This window comes from Homalodisca vitripennis, chromosome X (genome assembly GCF_021130785.1).
Source record: "Homalodisca vitripennis isolate AUS2020 chromosome X, UT_GWSS_2.1, whole genome shotgun sequence".
In the NCBI taxonomy this organism is placed as follows: Eukaryota; Metazoa; Arthropoda; class Insecta; order Hemiptera; family Cicadellidae; genus Homalodisca; species Homalodisca vitripennis.
Window position 1 is genome coordinate 74,798,575 of NC_060215.1, and position 25,978 is coordinate 74,824,552.

At 32.0% G+C, this 25,978-nt stretch overlaps 1 protein-coding gene across 1 annotated transcript in view; it reads left to right on the forward strand.

Annotated features, from left to right (window-relative positions):
* LOC124369480 (Down syndrome cell adhesion molecule-like protein Dscam2) overlaps positions 1–25,978 on the forward strand; it is a 222,320-nt gene that overhangs the window by 68,291 nt on the left and 128,051 nt on the right. The window lies entirely within an intron of this gene.

The window sequence follows — 25,978 nt, forward strand, 5'->3', positions numbered from 1 at the left end:
CATCAACACTTTACATGATAGATAGAATATCGTCTTTAAAATCGTTACCAGTTTGTATAAATCCATATAGTTACTAAACGGTATTGCAATTTTAGTAACCATAAAGAAGTTTTAAACACAAAGACGTAACACGTGTATACACACACACACACACACACACACACACACACACACACACACACACACACACACACACGCACGCACGCACGCACGCACACGCACGCACGCACGCACGCACACGCACACGTATATATATCTCCTTATGTGTACGTTACGAATCTTATCTATAGTGTATTGAGTTTAATTATTTTTACAATAGCAATAAAAAACAATAATAATCACAGTTTACTTATCACATGATCCAACCATTATGACTACATAACTATCTAATTCCTGTTAATAGATTCAGACAATAAAAAGATATCTTGCCACTCCCAACTTTCTTCTGAAAATAATTAAAAGTAGCTTTAATCTGTACAGTCGTGTTTACTCCTCGATGTGCATTTGTCTGTCTAATCTGAGTTAAGCTACTTGAAATAGGGGAAAGAATGAAAGGTATTTCCTCTCTTCAAAGCTTCAAAGTAGAATAGAGAATGTAATTAAATTTTTAATTGTTTTATAAGAATGCTGAGAATAAGTTTGGTAGCAGCTACTTTTTAATATCAACTTAATGACCTTATTCAGTTAAAGGTTAACATTAATATTATGTAATACTTCAACTAATGCAATGATTGTCAACAGAAACCTAATAGCTCAACACTATCAACTATTAAATAATGGTACAGTAACTGTACCAAAGTTAATTGTTTAGTTCTAAATAAATTTAGACCAGTCCAATACGACGAAGCAGTAACGGTTTTTAATTTAATTTTCTTTCATCTCTTAACATAGTTAAAATTCTAGTCAGGAGACGTTATGAGGCAAACATGAGTTTTCGTGAGGGCGGTGAAAGCTAAAATTACTCGTGGCAGAGTAGGGGGACCACACAAACGACGCTGCCTCCGGCAACTGGCACAGAAAGAGTCGAGGGGACGGGGGACGTGGACTCTGAAGAGTGATTGTAGATAGCTTGTTGAAAATTATGAAACCGAAGTGGGGGAGTTGGAGCGAATATTCTTAAGAAACTACAAATAGGTAGTTTATTTGAAATGCTTCGAAATTTCCCAATAAGTATATTTATTCACTACTAAAATCCTTATAAGGATTTTGTTATTAACTATTAAATACACTTATAGTAAAAACGTGAGCAAAACAATACTTCTTCAAAAATACGTACTCTTTGTAGTAAGCTGGATTATACACGTATGTGTATCTTTGATTTTACCATGCGGATATATCTTACCAAGAACTATTTTAGATGCATGCAACAGTAGGTCGTATATTATTGTGTTAGCTAACGTTACCATTCTATGTGAAAACATATTTCAAAATTCTACCACATCTAGTACTTATAGTGTTTCACACAATAACTCACAAGCTCTTCCTTGGTTAACTGAAAGCTTCCAACACAATAAATTTCTAATATTGCAAGTTTAAAAGTAGTATTATAAATTAGCCAAAAAAACGTTTCGTAAACGCCTTATTGAATCGAAAATATTCTACAGTCAATAACAACGATATCCTAAGAGTTTAATAGTGACGTTGACAATACTCTGGAATGGTAATCAACTTCGCCCTATCAGGACAGTTTTGTAAATATATAACCTTTACAGAATATTCACTCTTGTCAGTTTCAACGTAGCGCTGAGAATATCCCAGGTTCCGCAAAAATCCTATCTAAGTAAACCATAGTTTTATTGGGAATCCGATCTTCGCCAATTATCCTACCTTGTAGACTGGTCGCGGTATTGAAAATACACCGGCTTTGCTAATTAATTAATAATTTTCTAGCAAACTTCAGCGGTTTTTTTTTTAGTTAAATGTTTATTTTTATTTGTAATTTTTATGAAACATTTATCATGAGAAGTTTTTCAAAGTAATAACATTTTTTATGCAAGGTCGTAAAAAATACTGTTTAAGAAAGATGACAACATCGTAGTTTTTGTTAATGCCTTACATTTTTGGGTATGATAAATTAAATATCTTGAAATAGTTTTAAACTCCTGAACGTATATGGATGTTAGGTATGTTACCCACATTTCACAAACACGTTTTTATCTGTTTATTTATTTATTTATTACTCAGTTGTCAGTTACAATAATTTAGTTTAACCATGCACAATGATATAGATTTATAGTCGTCTGGTCAATTCATTAGCTTTAGCTGAAAATGTCTCGTGTATGTTGGTCAAAGGGGCAACCTGAGACGACTGTATCAAAGTAACATCACTATAGATAGAACTGCAAGTAGGACTGTGGATTAGGTCATTCTCTCTGCCAGGCAATGTAACAGATTAAGATCGGCCAAGTGCAGTCTTTGTCTCTTGTACTAGCAAGCAAAGTTAAACATAAAGAACATAAACACCATTGGAGAGTTCCCAAGGGTTTGCTTCTAGAAAATGGCGTTTCATCGGAGGCAATTGCAAGGTTGAGTGGGACCTAAGGATTAAATATACTTCTACTTTTTAATAATTAAATAACGAAAGGTCACTGATATCTCAGTATTCCTTAAAATTTGTATCGGTCCCTATACTCATCACAATTTTTCTTTATTCGTGACGGTGGATACCTAATAGTTACCTACTTCTCTTGTTATCTGCGGATAAGAGAGGGTGAAAAACGTTATGTTGACTCGACAGACAACATTGTACTAAGCGAAAGTTCGAATGTGCAGTTGACTACCTCAACTGCATGTATTAATACTTCTTCCCTTATAATCCTTGTATTGTAATTATGTTTAGTGCATTCATGTTTGAATACACGATAGGATGAAGGCGACATTTGTATTTCCAATGATTTCCGAATGACATGTGAGAGAGACTGCCACTCATTCCATACAGAACTGTGACTTATAGTGGTCGCAAACTAAGTTATGATTCTCCATCCATCACGATAGATGCGGATTTATATCTGATGCTAGTTGCAATGTACTACTACTCGTTCTATTTACAACGAAATTAACCCGCGGCGTATAATTGGAGAAGGAAATCACAAATAAATCCCAGCTTAATACTACCACAAGCCAAGGTTTTGCATGTTAAATATTTTAACTAAAGGTGCATACCTTCCGTCACAGCAACCTTATACAGGGTAACAATGTTACAGTACTTGTTACTAAAATAAGTAAGTTATCTTATACTAAACTAAACATTTTTCCGTTATTTTTCTTACGGAACAACGTTATATTGAGTACCAATATTAAGTATTATTATTGAGTACCTTATTTCACCCTCATTTAAAAAACCAGAGATGTTATTTTATCTTATACCTGATTTGTATTTTTATAAGTCAACTCAAAGCTACAGTTACTTAAACAATAAACTTTTTTTGGAAACATATCATGTTTGGTTAAATGCATTCAAACTTTCTCTTTCCTCTATTATAATATGACGTTATCCATTTCAAAGCGTTTTAACGGATTATAGAAGTAGTGTAAAAGTGTAAATAAATACCTTAAGAGACGTATACGAGAAGTATTTTATGACAAATTCTTGTGCTTTTTACGTTGTTCTACATACAGTTACTATGGCCCATACATTTGTGTTTGAGAAACTTGTAATTTTATTACAGTTTAAACACTTTAGCCACCGAACACGAAACACCCCTGCTTACAAGCGATTTCGATTATCTCCCGCATTGGTACGAAACAATCCATATATTACTAACCTAGCGGTTGTCCTCCCTCTTAGTTTATTGGTACATACACAATAGAATTAAATTGTTGCTGTTAAATACTAATAGATTTTTAACATCAAATTCATCATTTATCCACAAACTGTGTGGACAATATCTGTTTTAGTGTGAACAGCACGCTGACGTAGACTGCCGATCATTTGACGTTCAGCATTTACGGAAAATACTTCAAAATAATAATAAACAATACTTGTTATATATGTTACGTCATTTTAAGTTATATTCTATTGTATGCTTCATACTATCAGCATTCCAATAATAGCGCGAAATGAATTATGATGGAGTAAACCGATCTCAACTGCTATTCGTTATTTAGATTTTATTGGTTTATTGAAACCATAAAACATTTGTTTTCTTCATGGCTCTGATGTTTGGTTGTTTCAGGTTCCACTGTACAACCAGATTGGATAGCTAGTTATTTACTAATACGTCGGTACTGTGCTAATAAAGAAATCAAGAGGGTGTCCACTCCAGAAATGGTAAAGGCCTTAAATAGACAAAGTTAAATATATCTTTCTTAACTACTGAGTAATTGAGAAATCCAGGAATATCGATATTATGAATTATTCACATATAAACTAAAACTTTAATTTACGAATAAATTTTGGTATTTCAAAGCATGGGTCAAATTTTATTATTAAGGACAAACAGGACCTTATTGAAATCATTTCGTTGATTGTCCATCTATTGTTAATTCCCGATATAAAGGTCTTGGAGACAATAAGCCTGGTACATAATATCCTCTTGGTGTAAAGAGACCTCTATTGATTTGAGGGTCAAAAACTGAAACGGAAGAGTATCTGACTGTTTGTCTGCATGTGTGCCACCTCTTTCGTTACTTTCTGTTCGGTCCTTGGACTCTGCATCGTGTCGGTGTATAAATATACAATTCATGTTAATGCACAATATATAATATAGCTTTTAAAATATGAAAATTGGTATTCATTCAAATAGCAGAAGCAAACAAAATAGATGTCAATACACACTAGGTTTTATTCTAAAAAATCGTTTTTCTTGTGCAGATGGAGGCTCAGAATGGTATTGCAACCTGAAGTAATATGCAAAACCAACTTGCATAATACGGTATAATGGTATGGAGAAAAGTTTGAGAAATCTCATTTATAACACGAAACTACTCAGTATATTTTAATGCCTCATCCCCTACACTGAGAATAAACACAAGGGAAATTTAGGTTTTTCATCTTTAATCTGTTTAGTTATCCTCCAAATGTAGAAATCCTTTTAAATATAGTATATTATATTAATGTCATTACATATTTTGTTCAAAACCAAGCGCAAGCACATTTAATAATTAATATGAATATATTTATATACTTATTATATTTACTAGGTAGGGCCTACGTATTTAATTAAAAGTAATTAATAATAATTTTACTCTTTTCTCAACGTATCATTCGAGACGTGAAAAACTATGTACGCATTAAAATTCATTTCAAGGAATGACTTGAGTATAGTCATATTTAAAATTGAATTATAAAAGCACAAACTATTAGACCGTTGTCTTATTAATGATAGAGCGTACAGTCCCACGTCCTGCTGGAAGGACCTTCCGGAAGTACTTTTGTACGCAGCGTTGCGTCTTGCCAGCAGGACTTAAGGCACTTATGGCGAATGTTTGAACTGTCCTTCCAGCAGGACGCGTCCTTCCGGCAGTACTTACTTTTGGTAACCAGAGCGCATTAGTGGCAGTAGTAATACTTCAGATATGGTGTTGGGCGAACAATAAACTACTGTAAATTTTGTAAAACTGTTTTAATATGACTCTTACTGACTAATACAACAACTGCCTTGTAATCTATTTTATAAATGTAAAATAAATGTATAAACATACGAAGTATATACTTGTTCCGTTACACAACAGAGAGAGAATACATGAATAAATTAAAAGTATAGAATAAGTAGTAAAAATTAAGATCTACCCAAGAAAACTTTATTAAGTATTTCAACTAATTAGTAAAATTCATTATGTATTCATATACTTAGGAAAGATATTGAAAATCTTGGGACTTATTTTTCTAGTATGTTTAGCTATCTCAAAGAACTAAATTCAAAAAAGTATGATTTCTATCTTGATAGCTACATAGTCACCTCTTTTTTCAATACATATCTAGTTCTTACGGCGTAAGGGTATACCATTTTTTATATGGAATTCAAAACAATCTCTGCCAGTTTGTGGGCTACACATGAACAGCATTAGGTCCGCATTTCTTACAAAAGTAGCTTGCTTTTATTTGCTTTCCGTGCACTCTCGAGCAGATTATACACTTCCTTTGAACTCGATTCCGTTCGTCATCTTTAGAAAAGGTTAACAAGGACGTGCGAGATTACCTCCACAGGTAAATTCACTTCATCGATTAACAAAGGTTCTGCAGGTCCTTGTTTCTGGGGGAAGGCCAAATTGGTTTTTTTATTAATTGCAAGGCTAGTGCCTTAGTGAAGTCTGTGTGAGACTTCTTTTCAAGGGCAGGTCTGTGAAGGTTATGTGCTAAAAAGGCATTAGTTTTCCATAATACCAAATATACAAGCAAACATTCTATGATGCCACTGTTGAGTTTGCCACAAACCGTTTTCTAGTGCTAGTCCATCTTGGCGAATGTGGTTATGTATGTCTATGGCAAGAAACTCCCATTGAAGTAATCTTCTACTAGTTTTGGACGTGCTACTTCTTTGGTGTAAAGTTTTCCGTCGTCATCATATCTTTTTTTTGTACATGGTTTTCCCAGGTAAAGTTGTAGAGCAGGTACCTACAAACGTATGAACCTTACGGTCTCTCCATCCTACACAAATAAGATCTACATTTTCCGAGCTTGCTGTAGCTGATATAAAAGACCCCTTTTCCTTAGGGCACCTCAGGACAGTTTGCTTCAGAGGATAGTTTCTACAGGCGGTTTTTAACAATCCCTAAAAAATACAAACCTCTTTCCTTTAACTGAATACTGGTCTTTACAGAAGAAAACCAAGAATCTCCTACAACTATTCGACCAGTTCCATGCCACGGTTCAGTCAATCGTAGCGTTGTTGCAGTTCCGGCACCAAAGTCCTTTTGCCATTTTTTTATTTTTCATTTCTTCTTTCCCCTCATTGATTTCCAACCCAATCTGATTCTTGATGTGCTACCCACAAATAGTTTTTACTTCACAAACAACTCCTTTAGGTTTCCTTTTAATTTTCATCACAGCAGGCATGCCATTTTCACGGTAGTTGCCTTTCCCCGTACCAAGCAAACATGGATTCATCTACAGTTAATTTGAAACCTGGGGGAAAACTCTGCCTCCAATGTGTTACGGACATGTTGATGAGAGCCCAAACTTGATACCACCCTATCTACCATTCCTTTTATCTTTCAGGCATGGGCAAATGCCATTGCCATTAAAATTTCTTCAAAACGATGCATTTCCCAAACCTAGAACCAAAAGCTGGAGCAGGAAAGAGGCCGTCCGGTTTCCGTAGACCAGTAGTTGCGGGGGACCCCTAACATATTTATACTCATGGCGTACAAAATACCAATTGACTTGAAAAACTCATGTCTCGAAATTGGTTTTCTTCTATTCCTCAAATGAGCATTTGAACAAACTAAAATAATGGTTTTATATCATCAATGGGGGAAAAAAATAGCCAAAAATCCATTTCATTGAGGGATAGAATTTCTCGATTAGTATTAAGCAAGTAAAAACGAGGTTTGTATTGATGGTCCTTGAATTGATCAATATTTACATGTTTACCAAAGTCCCACTCAGTGTCATTAACTAAAACTAAGTTTGAATTATTATAGATTTCCTCTGCATCTGCAGGTAAATCAATAATTATTGTTTGATCCGCTATCAAAGGTCTTCATCTTTCATCATTAGATTCATCGGATGATGATGACGACGAACTGTTTTCAGCACTGGTCAGTTGAACGGTATGTCTTCCTCCTTTTACTTTTCTGGGCATCATCTGAAACAATTTCTTTACAACAATGCCTTTTTAATAATAAACAAACATTTATCCGAACTTTTAATGTGACAAATATTACGAGTTTTACGTGTGCCAAAAGTCCGTCATCTATACTTGTCCCCCTTTGAAACTATCCTGGTAATGAATACCTTTACTATTCAAGTACGACCAAAATATACTAAGAAATTCAGTTTTAATTTAATCAACTATTAATAAATGGTAGAAAGTGAAAAGTTTTCTCTTACCTGATAGCGTTGCAGGTGTGATATGAGCTGGCGGGGTAGGCCTATAGCAGCGTTTGACAGCAGGCGTCACACCGGCAGCGATGACAGCTCGACCATCACTCGAGAACAAGTCTTTAGCAAACATCTAGTTGTGTTTTTGTCAATGTCCCACAGAACTGTTGCACAACTAAACGTCACTTTAATTACAGTACCATTACACTTAGTGGTATCATAACTACTACCAAATAACGAGCGACTCCATGAATTTCCACTATTTGGAGTATCAAAATAAGTAGCGAAAACATACACACGGTCACCCTTTCCTATAATCGCCGCCATTTCTGAACGGTCAGAGCTACCAACTTCAGACTTGCATGCGCTAATTCTTTATATTTCCCTCTTTCTAATGGGACCAAGAACGGTCCTGCCAGCAGGACTTTTCGTCCTCGTGTAAGCAGTTGAATTACGTCCTCAAATGAGAACGTAACGTCCTGCCGGCAGTGCCTTGTACGCTCTATCATTAAGGGATAACGTACTCTCATTTCTATCCGATCTTCACTAAGGACGCTTCAATATTGTAATTCAATGAATATAGACTGTAAAATTACTATACTAAACCTTATTCATAACTATTAGTGTAACTTAGATAATTCCTAACACACCAGCATCACAGGTGTTCGTCACCCAGTAACTATTAACTGTATGATCGTTATTGATATAAGTATAGCAGATCAATATTCGAGAACATTGTGTACAGTTTTGTTCACATCAGGGCTTACCATATTAACTGTCTACGCCAGTGTGGTTTAATAAGAGGAGATTACTTTACCACAAACCTGTTGTCTTTAGTTCGTCCTGTAGTTGAACCACATTGTCAGCTTAGTACTATTTATTTTCATTTTCATGGAATTTTACAAGAGTTTTCATTATTTCTTCTTTATAAATCATCCATATTTTATTTTCTACTGGCCTTGTTGACAAGATTTTATATCGGAATTAGGGGCTTGTATATTTTACTAACCACATATATTATTACTGTGAAGGCCAGGTTTACAGTATTGCTATTAAGATCCCTACCAACGACCGAAAATGACTATTTGGCTTTCAAATCATCTATTCATTCAGTGCAGAGTAGGGCCCATCTTGTTGAACTATAGATGTTCTTGTGTTCATTATCAGAGGTAAATTCGAAATTATGACTCGAATTTGCATATCCAATATTTTAGTGTTCTTCCATTCAGGTAAGTTTAATAATAACACTAATTCCAGAAAAGTAATACTAAACACCTTTCAATTTAGATCAGTCAGTGACGTAGGAGCCATTAAAAAAATACCCAAACACATTTTTATGTATTTTTCTCTATAATGTAGAAAGTTTATCACCTCATATTACTAGGTCAGCATGTCTTCAAACACTTGTTTTAATAACCACATGCCTCTGAACCTTTGAAGGAGGTTGTTAAACAATTACTTGCTCTTTTAAAACTAGTTCTTATTTTTCTATGGAGTTGGAGGCTATGTAATAAAAAGAAAATATGGAGTCCAAGACCTTTTTTCAAAATATTTGTATATAAAAAAGCAGGTAGTCTCACGATCTAAGACGTCGAACACCGGTGTGTGATAGTTATTGTAGGTTAAAATTCTATTTCAGACTGGAGCTAATTTATTAGTGCTCTCCACCTGGTATTGAAATGACTTTGAAATATATCATGAATTTAATATCCACAAAAATCTACCTGGTTAGTGGAGGAAGAGCAGAATATATCTGCATTGAATATCATCTCCTCCTCTATAAATAAATGTATTTTATTATTGTTTGATAAGAACTAGACCAATAATAACTAACAGTTGATTCATATTTATTGGATATTTTTGAAGTTTGCATAGCTAGTTGCAAAATATCTTCAAACTGTCCAACTATAGCTGACCTATGTTCTTATGTAGAGAGAAATCTGCACAGTTGTGATACCAAATGGAAATATCGATTTTAGAGATCCTACTACTACTACTACCTTTTGCTTCAGAGAACTCTTTTTTATTATTTTATTCTCTATTTACGACTTGGTACTATACGAACAGACATCAAAAATTGTTTTAATTCTTAGATATATTTAATGACTGCTAACAATAATATTAGTTTTACGACAGATATAAAACCTGCCTGTAACTTAAAACTGTATCATTACTGTCACGAAGTTTTTTCGTATAATATAGTTTATTCAATTAATAATGCTTGGGCCTAATGTATGTTTGAACACTTTGAATCATCAAGGTAATTTAGTAATTATGATCTTTACGGATGGGTGCATGGCTTCCTTAAAAATTATACAATCCTGAAACAAACAGGATTTTTCGGACATTTGCCATCGTTCGGTGATACAAAAAGTCAACACTGCGTTTCGAGATCTGCAGTCTGATATCTTCTTTGCGAAGAGGTTAGAATAACTAACTTAACAAATAACTACGATCTATGTGAAAATAAAAAAAATCTTACCAGAGCGTTGTAATGAATAATTTAGGAATCACAAGCACCGTTTTGTGTGTCAACTTGACTGACTCTAATGCATGCACTTAGTAAAAACTATAACACACACTATCCTCTTAAGGTTACAAAATGATGCATTGCAAATATGAAGTTCATATTATTTTGTATTAGAAAGTTTAGCAGTGTTTTACATAACCACAAAGTAATTTTAATTGCTTTAATTGCTTTCATTGCTTTTTCCATTCTTTCATTAAAATATATCATTTTTAAATAATATATATATATATATATATATATATATATATATAAATCTATATATATATATATATATATATATATATATATATATATATATATATATATATATAAACAATTAACAATTTCTTAACCTCACAAGTACATATATCTAGTAAAATTAGGAGTAAAACCAATTAACTTTGATTAATTCAGTCACAATCAATTAAATTGATTTTTTACTCCCTCCCATACAAATTTCAGCTTACTCCTCATTGGGAAAATAAGGTTTTATGTTTAAAGAAAAACTAAATGTCTGAACACATAAAAATTACTTAATCAGAATAACTTAGCAAGTTGTGTAAAAATTCTGTAATCATTTTCAGGGGCATTTTCAATAAAAACAAGATACCCGAATTTCGGTCACCATAATTATAAATCACTACAGGTTCGGTAAGATTCATGTATCCTAGAGGAGCATAAGAATATAATATTACTTTTAAATATTCATTTCTAAAGATGTTGTTAAAGGTGGGAGGTTTTCTTAATATTCACGAATACTACAATACTACATACCGGTTCTACAGTTTTCATTAATAGAACACTTACCTTTCGGGTACGACATACTATATTGATGCAAAAGTTTCACCGTAACAGGTTAGTATGAAGACATGCAGTATGTATAAGGACTATATATACAAAATGTCTAACTAGTACTTGTTTTATAACTAAAAAGCTACAGAGATTAATTAATCAATTATAGACAGTGACATATTTTTACATAATCATACAGATTGGAGATGAATGTATATCTATTTCTGATGTGTGTGTGTGTGTGTGTGTGTGTGTGTGTGTGTGTGTGTGTAACACATTTCAACAGTAGTTTTCATTCCACCTGAAAAATTAATTTACTATTTTAATAATCCTTGTGGTAATTGTCATTTATTGTATTTAGTACTAGGCTATGTTTATAATATGATCAAATTACGACGGTGTGAAATATTTTTAAATTGTTAATCCTGAAGATGAAATTCTGTTGATAGATGAGTTTGGCAAATAATTTTAAAACTGAACGCACATCCATACACTAATAGTCGGGTCAATTTGGCTCGGGGCTGGAGCTCTCTGATCAATAATCGCTGATGAAGCCAAGCCAATGAAATAAAAGCCTTCCCCGTCCACCCCCTCTCCCCTCTCACTCCTGTCCCACAAACACGTTGCAGCATAACAATACTTCATTACTCGGTGCCGCTATGCTCTCTGACCCCTATTTCTCTTTCTCTCCTCTCTCGTTCTCTCTGTTTCTCTCTCTCCTCTCTCTCTCTCTCTCTCTCTCTCTCTCTCTCTCTTCTCTCTCTCTCTCTCTCTCTCTCTCTCTCTCTCTCTCTCTCCTCTCTCTCTCTCTCTCTCTCTCTCTCTCTCTCTCTCTCTCTCTCTCTCTCTCTCTCTCTCTCTCTCCATATCTCTCTCCCTCTCTCTTTTATGTGTTATTGCTTCCGTGTATAAATGAAGAATTTGAAAAACATAATAGTCTACATTTATGAAGAAATGGCAATTTATTGTTTACAAGTTGTACCTGCAGTACCAAAATTTTATTTTTTAATATTCTATTAGTAAATAGTATTTACATTGAATGGGTCATAAGAGTACGGATAACCGTTAACGGATATTTATCAGTCAATCCGTCAATTCCATAAACATTATTGAGCTTTTATGTATAAGTATTACTTTTTATGTTGCATATATATGGGAGATTTTTATTTTATGATCGTTTTATTTTCTATGGCAACAGTGTTTTTTATATGTATTGGTTATTGCATCTACATTATTATATATCTATATGCATTATTTTAAATTCACTGCTTTTATGAATTTGTTTTGCATGGTTTGATAAAAACTTTTCACTGCTCTGTTTGGTGTAATGCAGAGTATTTAGTTATTGTTGACTTATATTTTAACGATTGTTTAGTAGTATTACTGCATACTATAGAACTCATTTTCCCAAGCACATGCTGATTTCCTGTGATGGTTTTATTTCTTATTCCTTGTAAGTAACAATATTTTGTAATGGGAATAATAACACAAACATATCACCCATAGTTCATATTACATTTACCTTCAATTTGTATCTGCGAACAATATATTATTTTTTATTATAAATATACATACTTACTCCCTTATAAACATCTTGATTAATTTCACCCTCACGTCTTGCCTAAAACTTCTAAGTGTTGACAAACGGTAGTGTTTCATCTTTAAGCTACAACTAATTGTCTCCCACTAATTAACGATTTAAAATTCTCTATAAAATGGCTTATGGATGGTTTTTGGCACTTCTGTACTTTCTTTAGAATAAACTTATAGATGATTCATGCTTGGAGGCTGTCCTATCGTGTATTTTGAGACTAGCAATCTTGCTTCGGAGTTTTTCTGCTAAATAACGTGTCTTCTGAAAGTTTAGGATGTGGAGAGCATGTCATAAACATGTAGCCTGGATACGGCTTACATTGACATAAGTCCAGTAGCTTCTATAAATACAATACACGGTCACATTTTATACACAAAGTGTGCAGCCGTGTTCTGTATCATTCATGAGTTGTTTTGTAAGATAAGTTGCTGTCGGAATGCAATACGCAGGAAAATGACGATGTAACGCGGATACAGTCATGGTACTAGGAACTATTAGTAGAAACTATATTAGTAGAAACTAATAGGATCTTTACCACCTCAGGTAGAATTATTCGCAATCTGTACCTAGCTTTTATGCTTCCAAAATATCTGGGTGACATAAGAGACGTGTTTATAAAGAATGAATTCATTTTTTAACAATACGCCTAGTGTTTTGACAGTGCCGGCTGATTTCAGGAGTTTATGCCTTCGTTGTTCTATTTTATCCTGGGTAGGGCAGGTAGGGGTACAGTGTGAAGAACCGTGCACTTGCCAATAATTTATTTATGCTGTCAAAATCGGAGTTAATTGTATTGAATCCACGAGTAAAGTTTTTTAAATTTGGCAAATATTTGTTCAACAATTAAAATTAAATAGATGTATTGGAAAATGTATTTAATTTTGAGGCGTACTGTAGGTCTTTCCTTTCTCTCATCCTGTTTGTTGACTTCTTCTATGACAATCTTGTTAAACACCATATACCACTTAACTTAATAAGTTAAATTGAATTTTGACCTTTGTGCAAATACAAATAGCAATTTGATGTACTTAGTTGATCTAGGGTTTACATGAGAAGGATACATAAAAGCACGATTAAACTAATAATTCTCTACCTAACCTCATACAAGAATCCTCAAATCCTGATCACCACAATCTATAGCATTGTTCTAATTCATCTAACTTTTCAATTATTAAAAAAAAATCTGGACTCAAGTGTCGATAACGGTAAATAAGAAACATAATCTTTCATTTAGTAATAGATATTTCCTTTATACAAATCAGATGATAAATATTAATATTTTGAAGTGTTATAATTTTGTACCATCTGATCCTTTCGATCCTGGAATAAATATAACTTCGCGAATCGTTGGTTCAGCTTAACGCAATCTATAATTTAAACTCTAGGTTATTTTTAACTCTGTATATTATATAAATTCTACATTGTTGAGAACCCGATCCCTCAAGTTAATGTTTCATCTTTTACATTTCACCCTTTAGGTACTTTACCACCCAATTCAATTAAGACATTACTGAGATCAGGGAACACGTGTTCTAGTGAGCAAAACGAATACATGATATGGCTTATTATAGAATGTTATAACAATCACTTTAAGAACCGGGTGTAGTGAAACAATCTTGATGTTTATTCTATAAAAATAATGTCACACTACAACACCTCAACCATATTTTGTTGTAGAATTTTTTGGTCAATGGCATATTTTGTAAATGCTTATTATCATCAACTGTGATAGATCATTTACAAACTTATCATGGGCAAGCCATCAGTAAAAGTAACTAGTGTACCAGAAATAAGAAAATCTATTTTGGGAATTTTATTATCATAAATTATCCTTTGATGAAGATCCTCACCATAATACTATATCCAAAAGAAGCAGGTGTAGGTACCAATAGTAAGTACCCTGTAACTGAAGAAACATACACCCATAAAAACAGAATCGCTAGGCCTGTCTTTATTTATAAAGCTTGTCAAAGACTGAACTACGTGAGAAATGCCTTCATGAGCTGACACAAAATCTGAACTACAGTGCCAATCATGTAAATTGGTCTCAGTTCTTCATTCCACCGCAGATTCCACAGAATGGTACATCACACCTTCTGGTGGTAGGTTTCCAAAAAACTTGTTTAGGTACTTACCAGAATGTAATTTTTGGAGGATGACCAAAATTAATAAATATTTAAAAAAGTTTATTGTTTGTATTTAAGTAAATTTTAAATTACATGGAACTAGTTGTTTCATCTATAAGGTTGTTATTACATAATTTATAAAATTAAAACAGTTCTTCTGTTTTAACTTAAATTTGCTACATTGAATAACTCTTTAGACAGAATCTTACGCCACCTGAATATGTCACACTAGATAAAAGAGATAATTTTTGCTTGAAATTTCCTGATCTAAGTAGTTAAATTTCAACCATGAGATGTTTATTGTTTCTTATGTTTTTGCAGTTGTGTAGTTCTTCTATACCTCTATTTAGAATCGTGATAAAATTATTTCGAATAATCATCCTATTCACTGAGAACACTTGGAGTGTCACCTGTTTATATTTGTTACAAATTCTACGAGTCGTGCAGTTAGATTCGTGCAATTCGAGACACAGTTTAAAAGCAGAACGAGCTGCCTTGCTTCCACCTAACAATGTTATTATTAATCCTGACGTGGCCAGAGATATAAGAATTTCCGTGCCCTGTCAAGTATAAAGCTTATGAAAAGGTTTATTCCTGGGAGATGTAGTACATCTTGGAAGAAGCTGATAGTATATTGTTAATAATACTTCTAATTCATATATTGCAAATTGTCTGATTGTCAGAGTTTTAAGCAACATTCCGATCAAAGATTCGTGTTGTAAAGTTTATTTTTACAGGTTCTTGGGTTTTATTATTATATTTTTGGATTTTGTAATATAGAATGCTGCTTTGTTGCTGGAGGCGTTATTGTAGCATTGGAAGAGACTAACGATGTAGACATTTTTACAAACAATACTAAGGATTAATTTAAATCTTAAGTCCGATTTCATATATATGTGTTAGTAGCTTGCCCCCTCACACACACACACACACACACACACACACACACACACACACACACACACACACCGCGCGCACACACACACGCGCGCGCGCGCATGCACGTCACTGGTATGCATGTAGTGGATTTAGTTTATATTTATTTTAATGTTAAATTATTTAAGATTTTGTTGATTATTATTTATGTTTACGCATGTTCCTGATTGTTTATCTTTTCTTGCATGTTGCTAGTTATTTATTGTTACTTTTGCATGTGTCAAATTTTGTTATCACTTAGTTGTTATTTAGTTCTTGTCATACACCACACATTTATTACTGTCGCTTCGTTTTTATATTTAATAATTTATTATTGTTTTTGTTTTTTTACCTTTTCGTTGATTATTTGTTAACTTATATTATTATTACTAATTCGCTGTTTTTTGATTTCTTATTTTAACACTGTTTGTTTTTTAATTATATATGTATACATTATATTAGTGCTATTAATAATCTATACTCTTTTCAACTTATTACATGTACCAGTGGTGTAATTCCGTTGGAAGAATAAATAAATAAATAAATATATCATGTTAGTTTCAGAAAAATTACAGATGTCCTCTCTCTGTGTTTCTTTCAGAGCATTAATGTGATTTGCTGTTGTTAACATAGAAATAATAGTATAATCTGTAGGTAGATGTTATTTTACCCATAAAAGGCCCTATTATTTTTATCATGCAGTAAGCCTAGTGCTCTCAGGGCTGACTGCACCTCTCACTTATGTGGAGATAGATGCCCTCGGGAGGGTTCACTTCTGATTGTTTATACCTGCCAGTACAACTTACACTGTGTACAGAAAAAAACAGTGTCATTTAAATCTGGGCAATCAAATACATGTCCAGAAGCAGCACATGACTAACTGCAAATGTAGAGATAAAAGGGAAAAGATCTGGTCAGTAGGTCTAGTTTACTGTGGAGGTTGCCACCATGGTTAGAGGCTTTTTAAAGCCAAACAAAAAATTAAGGAGTATGGTTTCCCCTACTGGCTTTAATTTGAAATGGAAGTTATTTTCATGGCCTCTCCATATTTGAAAGTCACATGAATGAAATGGTGGCCACTATCCCACCTCCTGGAATCTTGACAGGAGACGGCCGCTACCCCCAAACTTATCAATCCTAAATATCCTGTTAATCCAGATGCTAAGCAAAAACCCTTTTAGGACCAAGTGAAATGAAAGCTTGTATTATCATCTTGCCCTAAATAAACACAAAAGAAGTATGCTAGATTAAGATACATAAAACCTGTTGGTACATAAACATCATGAGAAAAATAAAAGACCTTTATTTCCATAAAGAAATTCTCATAATATATTTCGTGATGCAACAATACGAAGAAGACGTAGATAGTGTCAATCAGTACTGTTAAACAGTAAATACAACCAAAAATGTTATCCTTTTTCACTATTGAGTGTCCTTCCTTTTTCCTATTTCTGCCTAAAAAACTAATAGTTTATATAGAACTAATAAGGCAGAGACATCATACTGATATGAATCCTGCAATTTTATGTATAGGTAGGCCTAGTATTTGAAAAATTTTCCAAATACCAAACACTAACTGTCTACAGTTAAAGACACCTAAGTCATACATGCACCTCTAAGTGAAAAGGTTTTAACCCGACAATCCCAGTTTTAGGTAAGGTATATATATATTTATAGTGCTTACTGCAGTTTCTGCTTACGCCCAATCCTCGTCAAATTCGACCACTAAATGTGTACGTAAAAATTGGAGCTGTAATAATGATAATTCATAATGCTTATAACTTTACTAGGTTACATATTGAGCCTTTGTAAAGGAATATCACAGAAGCAAGAATGTTCACTGGACATTTTTGGCTGAAGCATTTTTCAGTTCATGAATTCCACCAACTAGTTTTTACTAAATTATTCAAATATTTGTCATTATATATTTTGCTACGACAATAAACAACTCGTTGTGTCATCCATTGTATGATTGGCGTTCATCTTAGTGAAGACTGCTTCATCGGACCATGATCGGGTTGTATTGCTTCTTAGAGAATCTTTTGAATATTTAACAATGCCCCAGCCGCAGAATGAACATATTTTATTTATATAAAACAACTTCTTATAAAGTCATTTACCATAAAATTAGTTTGATCTAGTCGGATAGTCTATATTGTTGAATGTCATAATATATTTTCTACACTATAAAATATATGAAAACCTAATATGGTTATAAAGTAATGGCAAATAAACCATTAGTTACTTTCTTCTTGTTTAAAGTTTCTACCAAAAACCGTCATCTTAGACTCAAATTCGTTTTTAGTCCAAAACAATGAACTCCAATCTATTCAATGTTGCAAGGCAGATGTGAATGGAAGTCTTAGTGAACATTTAATGCGTTTGTAAAGTGACCTCACTTACATCCCTTCCGACATGGCACCCCAAACTTGAACCAGGCACTCGGCAGAACATAACAATACTTCGTTACACGGAGACTCCGCACTCTGCTGTAGCACTCTCATCGCTCCCTCCTACGAACACCCGTCCGCATATCTGGCCTAACAACACTTCACTTCCACAACAGTTTCTCTACGCAAACACTGTAAGAATCGTACACATAAACAAGTGTATGCTATGTAAAAATAACATGAACATTTTTGAGCTCCTAAATGTTTGTTTATTGAACAATTTGACAAATTATTTCATGGTCTTGTATGATGAGTAGTAAATAGTTACAGGACAATAATATTAGTTTAATATTTGTATTTGAATTTATACGCATGATGAGGAACTTTACTTATTAATAGTTCCTAAGTTTAGTTTTAGACAAAAAAAATAGTTTTGAAAAAAATTGTTAAAACATACTTAGATTACTATACTTATAGAACATTCACTGTAAATCGGTGACCGGATTTGATAATTCACAGTGTATTTAGCGCATGCTTACCCACAAACGCGTTCCATAAAACTATAAGTCACAGCCACAAGCATAGACGTTTCTTACTTTAGTAAATGCTATGGATTATAAGTAGTTAAAACTCTGCTTCTTTACATCTTTATTTATTTAAACATACAGTTATCTATCCCTCTAAAAATTAATATAAGTTTATTTAACTATAGTGTAAGAGGTTTTAATTAATTAAAGTGTGCATAAATCTGAATATTTATAACGCAAGCAACCATAAACTGTGAAGATGTTGATAAATGGATAGATATTTATATAAAAGAACCAGAAAGTAATGTTAAAGTATTAAAACTTTAAGAATATTTGCATCAACTAGTTTATATGGTGCTCAATTGTATATAAATCAGAATTCCTATGCGTATGTACCTGTGCAGGTTACCAAGTACTACCACAAAAAGGTGCGCTTCCAAAATCTTAAATTTAAATTGTAGCTTAATACTTATTAGGTGTATTCATCTTAAGAGGAACAAATCTCGGACAATGTATAACAAAGAGGTTCCGGAACAACCTTACTACGTCTGTATCATAATTGTTACCCATTATTTTCAAAGTACTTGCATGAATAAATGAGCAAGAACGGTAAGATTAGCAAAAAAGAAGAATACGTTAGTACAAATATTCCCTTACAGCTTAGACTTAACGCCACTTAATGTTACGTCTGAATCACAACAGATTTTTATCTGGTAAGGTGTATTACAAGGTGTTGTATCATTCGATCAAGTTATATGTACGAAAATTAACTTAGTACTACTTTTAAGGATCCCCTCAATAAAAATTTGTTTCCACCACATACTTATTCCCCCATGTTCTCTAATCTACTGCCTGGACTTTTAATATAGTTTCTATTCTCTTCATATCCTTCAACTACTGATCATATTTTATACATGAATACTGTACATTAGAAAAAGTTCGTATGACAATTTTGGAGACATTTTAAATCCCAATATAAATACTGTATAGATTAACATAAACAGATATTTAAAATCATTTATATAGTAGTACACTTTCCTACGACTTTTTAGGAGCCATCAAAAACCTAATTAGAAATATATGTAAAAAACCATAAAGTTAAAAACCAAACAGTAAAAGTTTCAAACCCATTCGAATATTTTTAAAACTTAATATAATATTACCAAAACTACATAAAAAAAAACTAAACAGACCATTTTCACTTTTTCTTAAAATAATGGAATGAAAAATTACTTCACGAAATTTTAAAAGACAGTTAAAAATTCGATAAAAGTTAGTTCCAAAACAATAACATTCCTTCGAAATGCATACAAAGAAACCTTCAGAAGTAAATTCTAAAATGACAACAATTGTGAATGAATTGGGAACAATGCTGAAAGTAAAATGTAAAGTTATTGTTTTATAAATAACTCTGACATTCTGCGTTAAATGCAAACAAAAAATGAAACAAATTTGTATAAAGTACTATACACACAGTAATGGAGTTTCTGGTAAATGTACTGAATATAATACTGGAAAGTGTCTTTTTATATAAACTTTATTTGAAACTTTTTCTTAATAAATAAAGATGCCTGGGTATTACAAAGCTTTCGATCTTTTTGTGATGCAACATGAAAGAGATTAAAAAAAAAAAAAAAAAAAAAAAAAAAAAAAAAAAAAAAAAAAAAAAAATTGGGATGAAATTTATAAGAAAACATGAATTATATGAAGGTATGATGAAATTGTACATAGTAAATTAAACTGTTATATAACTACAAAATATTAAGATTTATAATCTGATTTCTATAAAGAAAATATCTATTACTAAATGAAAGATTATGTTTCTTATTTATCGTTATCGACACTTGAGTCCAGGTTTTTTTAATAATTGAAAAGTTAGATGAATTAGAACAATGCTATAGATTGTGATGATTATTCTATGGAAAATGCTTTGAAATATATAGCCGAAATTTCAAAATTTACATTAGAAAATCCTGATAAGGTTGATTACTAATGAATTTAATATTTTGAATTTATGTTGGGGTGTATATTTTCCGAAAAAAAAATATTTTAAATACAAGGCATTGCAAATATTCTCTTTAAAATATTTATAAATATATCTTTATTTTATAAATCTTATAAAATATATAATGTTTAAAATATAATGTAATGTTAAAATATAATGTTTGTTTAAAATATCTAAAATGTTGTATATTAAAACATATTGAAAATTTTGGTAAATCGATGATGGATTACCAAAAGTATTCGACTTTGTAAGGCTTTAGGCATAAAAAACTGTGATTTCAACATTTTCAAGTATCCTGTTTCTTTGAATGAACATGTAACGAAGAATATATCAACATTTTTCACAATGTTCTGGAAGTTTACTAAATTCACTACACACTTCTTCATTTATATAGTCTCCAAGCGCAAGAAACTCTAGAGATTTTTTAGAGTTCATCTTTGAAGCTTTATTTAAATAGAACAAGTAATTTTTGTCCATTTAACCGTATAAATTCTGACTATATTCACCTGTGGTGTTTTACGTTTCAGGAGTTTTACAATGTTTAAAATGAATAATAATTAGTTTTTAAAAATTAACACAATGCAATTTTTCAGCGAAAGCTGCAGAATAATAAAATAATAATTACAATTAATTACCGTTGCCTGTTGACAAATTATCAACTGGTTGTTTAAAAATATTTACTTATTTAACAGTATACTACTTTACTAAAGTGAAACAAATTAAATACTAAAATGCCCAAAATGAAAAGAAATGTATTAACACTAATAAAACATATACAACTTATACATTTAGTTTTAAAAAAGCACAAGAATAAAACATTTCTTGTCTGTGCCCGCTGAAAAGCCCTAAAAATCTAGCAGAAGAATTACTTCAATCAGATGAGTTTTAAAGTAACCAAAAAGAGTCCTTATTGGTAGAGTAATTGATATTTTACACATTTTTGACCTGTGCCATGATGATAACAACTAGAAAAGCTTTAGTTACCTCTGTACTTATCTACGTCAACAAAATAACTAGCATAAAGGATGACTTCCAAAAGAAACAACGATTATAGCTTACTATATGGAAGTCTAAAATTATCTGTAGTCTAGCTACAGTATTCAAGATAAAATAAAGATGCCTTGTGAATAAATTGATAGTGGTGTTTTTGTAATAATTTATTACTACATAAAATACATTCAGAATACATCAATTATGGATGTTAATTTGTTTGCGGTACACGTCGACCTAATGTCGCGTAGCGCAATTTTAGGACTATCTTGCGGCTCGCTGACTGTTATGTTTAAGAATGGTGTTTTTTAATTAAAATAAATGTTTCAATGTTCGTAAGCTTTTTGAATCGGTTAATTTAAATTTGAATAATTTTTAATAACTCAAAAATAGGCTTTAAAAATATAGTAAACTGTGATTATTACTATGTGATTTTTCTAAAATAGTAATCTTAAATAAAGTGAAGAGTTTTTTTTGTTTATTGTTAAAGATTTATTTTTTAATTTACCAGTAAATTTTACATATTTTAGAATGGTTCTGAAACTGTGACTTTAAATTGTTGTGGTAAAATATACGACGTACAACATGTCCACACACACACACACACACACACACACACACACACACACACACACACACACACACACACACACACACACACACACACACACACACACACACACACACACACACACACACACACACACACACACACACAAAAAGTTGTCAGTTTCATAGTTATATGCAAATTTGTTCAAATTTAAGATGTAAATTCTAATCATATTAACATAGTAATCGCTTCGTTTTTATCGTTACATAAAGAAATACACATATTATTAAAATCTTGAAGAAATTTCCATACGTATGTTAACAGTTTGTTATGTTTCTGCATAAATAATAATAAAAACATTTTGTAGGCCATAGATGTTCGTCCTAAAAAATCTAGCCTGTATAATTTGACATTACGTATAAATTTGTAGAAATTCTTATCTTTACCGTCTAATGTTACAAGCTTACCAGTTAAGTGCTGCCTTAATATCTTAATCTTGATAGAAATAGGGAGTAACTTCCTGCATCACTAAAGCCAAATACAATATACTATAAGATGAGGACCCACTATCTGCAACCTATCACATCTTTTGATATCTGTAGTAGTTGTAGTACTTTTTAAAAAAATCTCCAATTTTATGCCTATTTTTATTGAAAAATTACTATTTTCCAATAATCTTGTTTCTAATGGTAAAATGATAAAAATAAACAAATTATAGTATATCTACAAAAGGTGATCCTCTACATTGAAGGTGTAATGGAATAACACTTTTACTTATGATTTTAGATTGCTAATATCTAAGTTTACAATTTCGCAGTTTTCATACTGCTTATACACTTTTAAATCGCAAGGTTTTCTCCTGTAAAAAATCCTATAAAAGAAAAGAACTTGAATCGCTATCGGAGGAAAGTGGACGCTCTGGTTATTTGGCTTTCTGAAACAATAGTGTCTTTGTGTCGATACCATTTCGGAATCAACACAAAAACAGTTGAGTATTGATCTGTCAATATCCCGGTCAGCAAACATTCCTCACTCCATTAGTGCTGGACTTGACTCGTCTGGCCTCTATATTGTCTTGCTAACAGTTCAGTTAATGTGTTCCGGTCTCAATATAATTGTGTACTTAATGCGCTTAAAATACCAGACCAATTCTAGAGCTCTTTTGCTATTACAATAGATGTTCAATCAAGATAATTACAGTACCAAGTTTCCGAAACTAGGTTAGTTAAAGCCTTACATTGTTCGGGGAGGAACTTTAAAGTCAGTTTTAGCTATTGTTACAGTATATAAATTACCAACTGTTTAGATACCATAGTATATGATATGGTTTCAGTTCTAAGTGATTATCGTAATTTGTTTGACTTAAAGGGTCGAAATTGAACAAAAACCCGTCTTTAGTTTTTTAGTGTAACAAAATAAAAATTACAGATAGTACACAATTTGTGCAAATGTGTTCATTCTATTACACTCTAGTTTATTTAAGTTAATAAAACTATGCCGAAATGTATTTACAAATCAATGCCCGAAATAAGTCTATTTTCACATCTAAAACTAATAATATATAATAATTATTAGGATCTATATAATATCGATAAACTATTTTGATATCTTATAAGCGAATATAAACGGAATGATTCATGTAAATCCACACTTTCTTCTTTCAGAACGTTGTAAGATTATATCTTTGTGAATTTAGCTATACCTATTAATGATATGTTGTGGTTATCATATTCATAAAAATCATTCCCTAATTTATATTTTATTAGTAATATGAACACTGATTGTAGTAATCATAATAAAATTTTACTTCGCCCAGAACCACAACACTTAAATTTGAACGCTTCAGCAATTCCCTAGGGTAGACTATTAGTTTATTACCAAAATCGCAATACAAATAAATCCCATGTTTTCAAGCTTGTAAACTGTATGAACACTAAGAAATAATAAATATAACAAAGTTTCACAAACAAATCATTACAGAATTCAAAATATGAAATGTTATACCATAAGAAATAATTTACTGGTAGAATCGTGTTTGGATTGCGTAGCGTATGCAATAAGAACTCGTCAAGAAATAATTATAAGCCTGCAAAGGATAGCTGGGTGAGTTTCTTACCATGCTTTAGTTCTACAAATCAATTCCAGCCATCACAATTACTAATTAAGTTCCAAACTTATTCTCTTTCTGTTCACTAAAAGTGCAGAACTTTGCACAAATTACTAAATAAAAAGGTAATTATTATTATAATTATCAAACTATTGAAATAAATTAAAGACGTCTAGGGTACTGTTGATGGTGGAAGGTAGTGGCAAAAGGTAAAACTTGAGCTTATACGTGGAAACCGCTATAAAGGTAGAATTAGGCAAGAAAGAAATCTGATCTCTCAAAGAGCCTGAAGTATTCTTTAAGAATACTTGTAGTATTTATAGCCAAGTTTTTATCTCAAGAGCTCACTGATACTTCTTGAGCAGGAGATAAGAATATTTTTAAAACCAGCTTCCGGACACAATCAATCCGTTGCATTAACATTTTAATGTACTTCCATTATGTCCTTCCATTATTAACTATTCTCAGTGCGTGAACCTGTTAACTGATATGTTGAATATTCAGATTTTTAGACACTTTGTTTTAAAAGACCTTCTTGTCAATTATGTATACAAATAATAAATCACATTGCTTATTAACCATGGGTAGACATTTTAGTCATCTTACCCACAAAATACAAAACTATGTTTTAATACAAAATGTTACAAATAGTCCTATTTATATGTGTAAAGCATACTTTTAATTAAACTTATATATATATATATATATATATATATATATATATATATATATATATAGTCAGGATGTGTTTTATCACCAATGTGAATTTTTAAATCACTACAACAATGATAACTTACAATTATAACAATAATTTATTAACATGGTATTATATTTTTTCCACAATACACATCTACGGAATCTATCTATCAATCCCGTATCCAAGGATTCCAAACTCCATGCTTTTAAATAGCTTTTTTACGTGGTTGGTTGGATGGAAATGTTTTCATTATTAATTAATATAAATGAAGGATCAAAGGTCTTGGTTCTTTTAAAAGTTGAATTCCCTTGCTTTCCTTCTTGACAATCGAGTAAGAAATTCCTTCATCAAGTTAAGTTGTTGAGCTAGGTCTTTTTCATCAAAAGAATATTTTAGCAAATAATTTTCATTACGGTAATGGAGGTTTAAGCTTCAATATCAATCTTATTTCTAGTGAGTAATAAAATTACATACTAAATTAATAATAATATAATATGGTACCTTTAATATTAACGTGATTAACGATCACTATCCTACTATTCTATTACTTCCATACATCTTGTACTACATTGTCTGTGTGTTTACATAAGGTTCCATTTTTACCACTGGGATAAAATTTTCAACTGCGTTATAAGTAGGCATTTGTCTTATATCAATAAATTTTGCTTTTTTTCCTATGTTAAATGCAGAGCCGCAGATATGCAGTTAACAGCTAACTACCGTGTGTTTTGATATAGAACTGTAAAGTGTATGACATGTTGAATCTTTACCAACTAACCACGAATTAGTGTT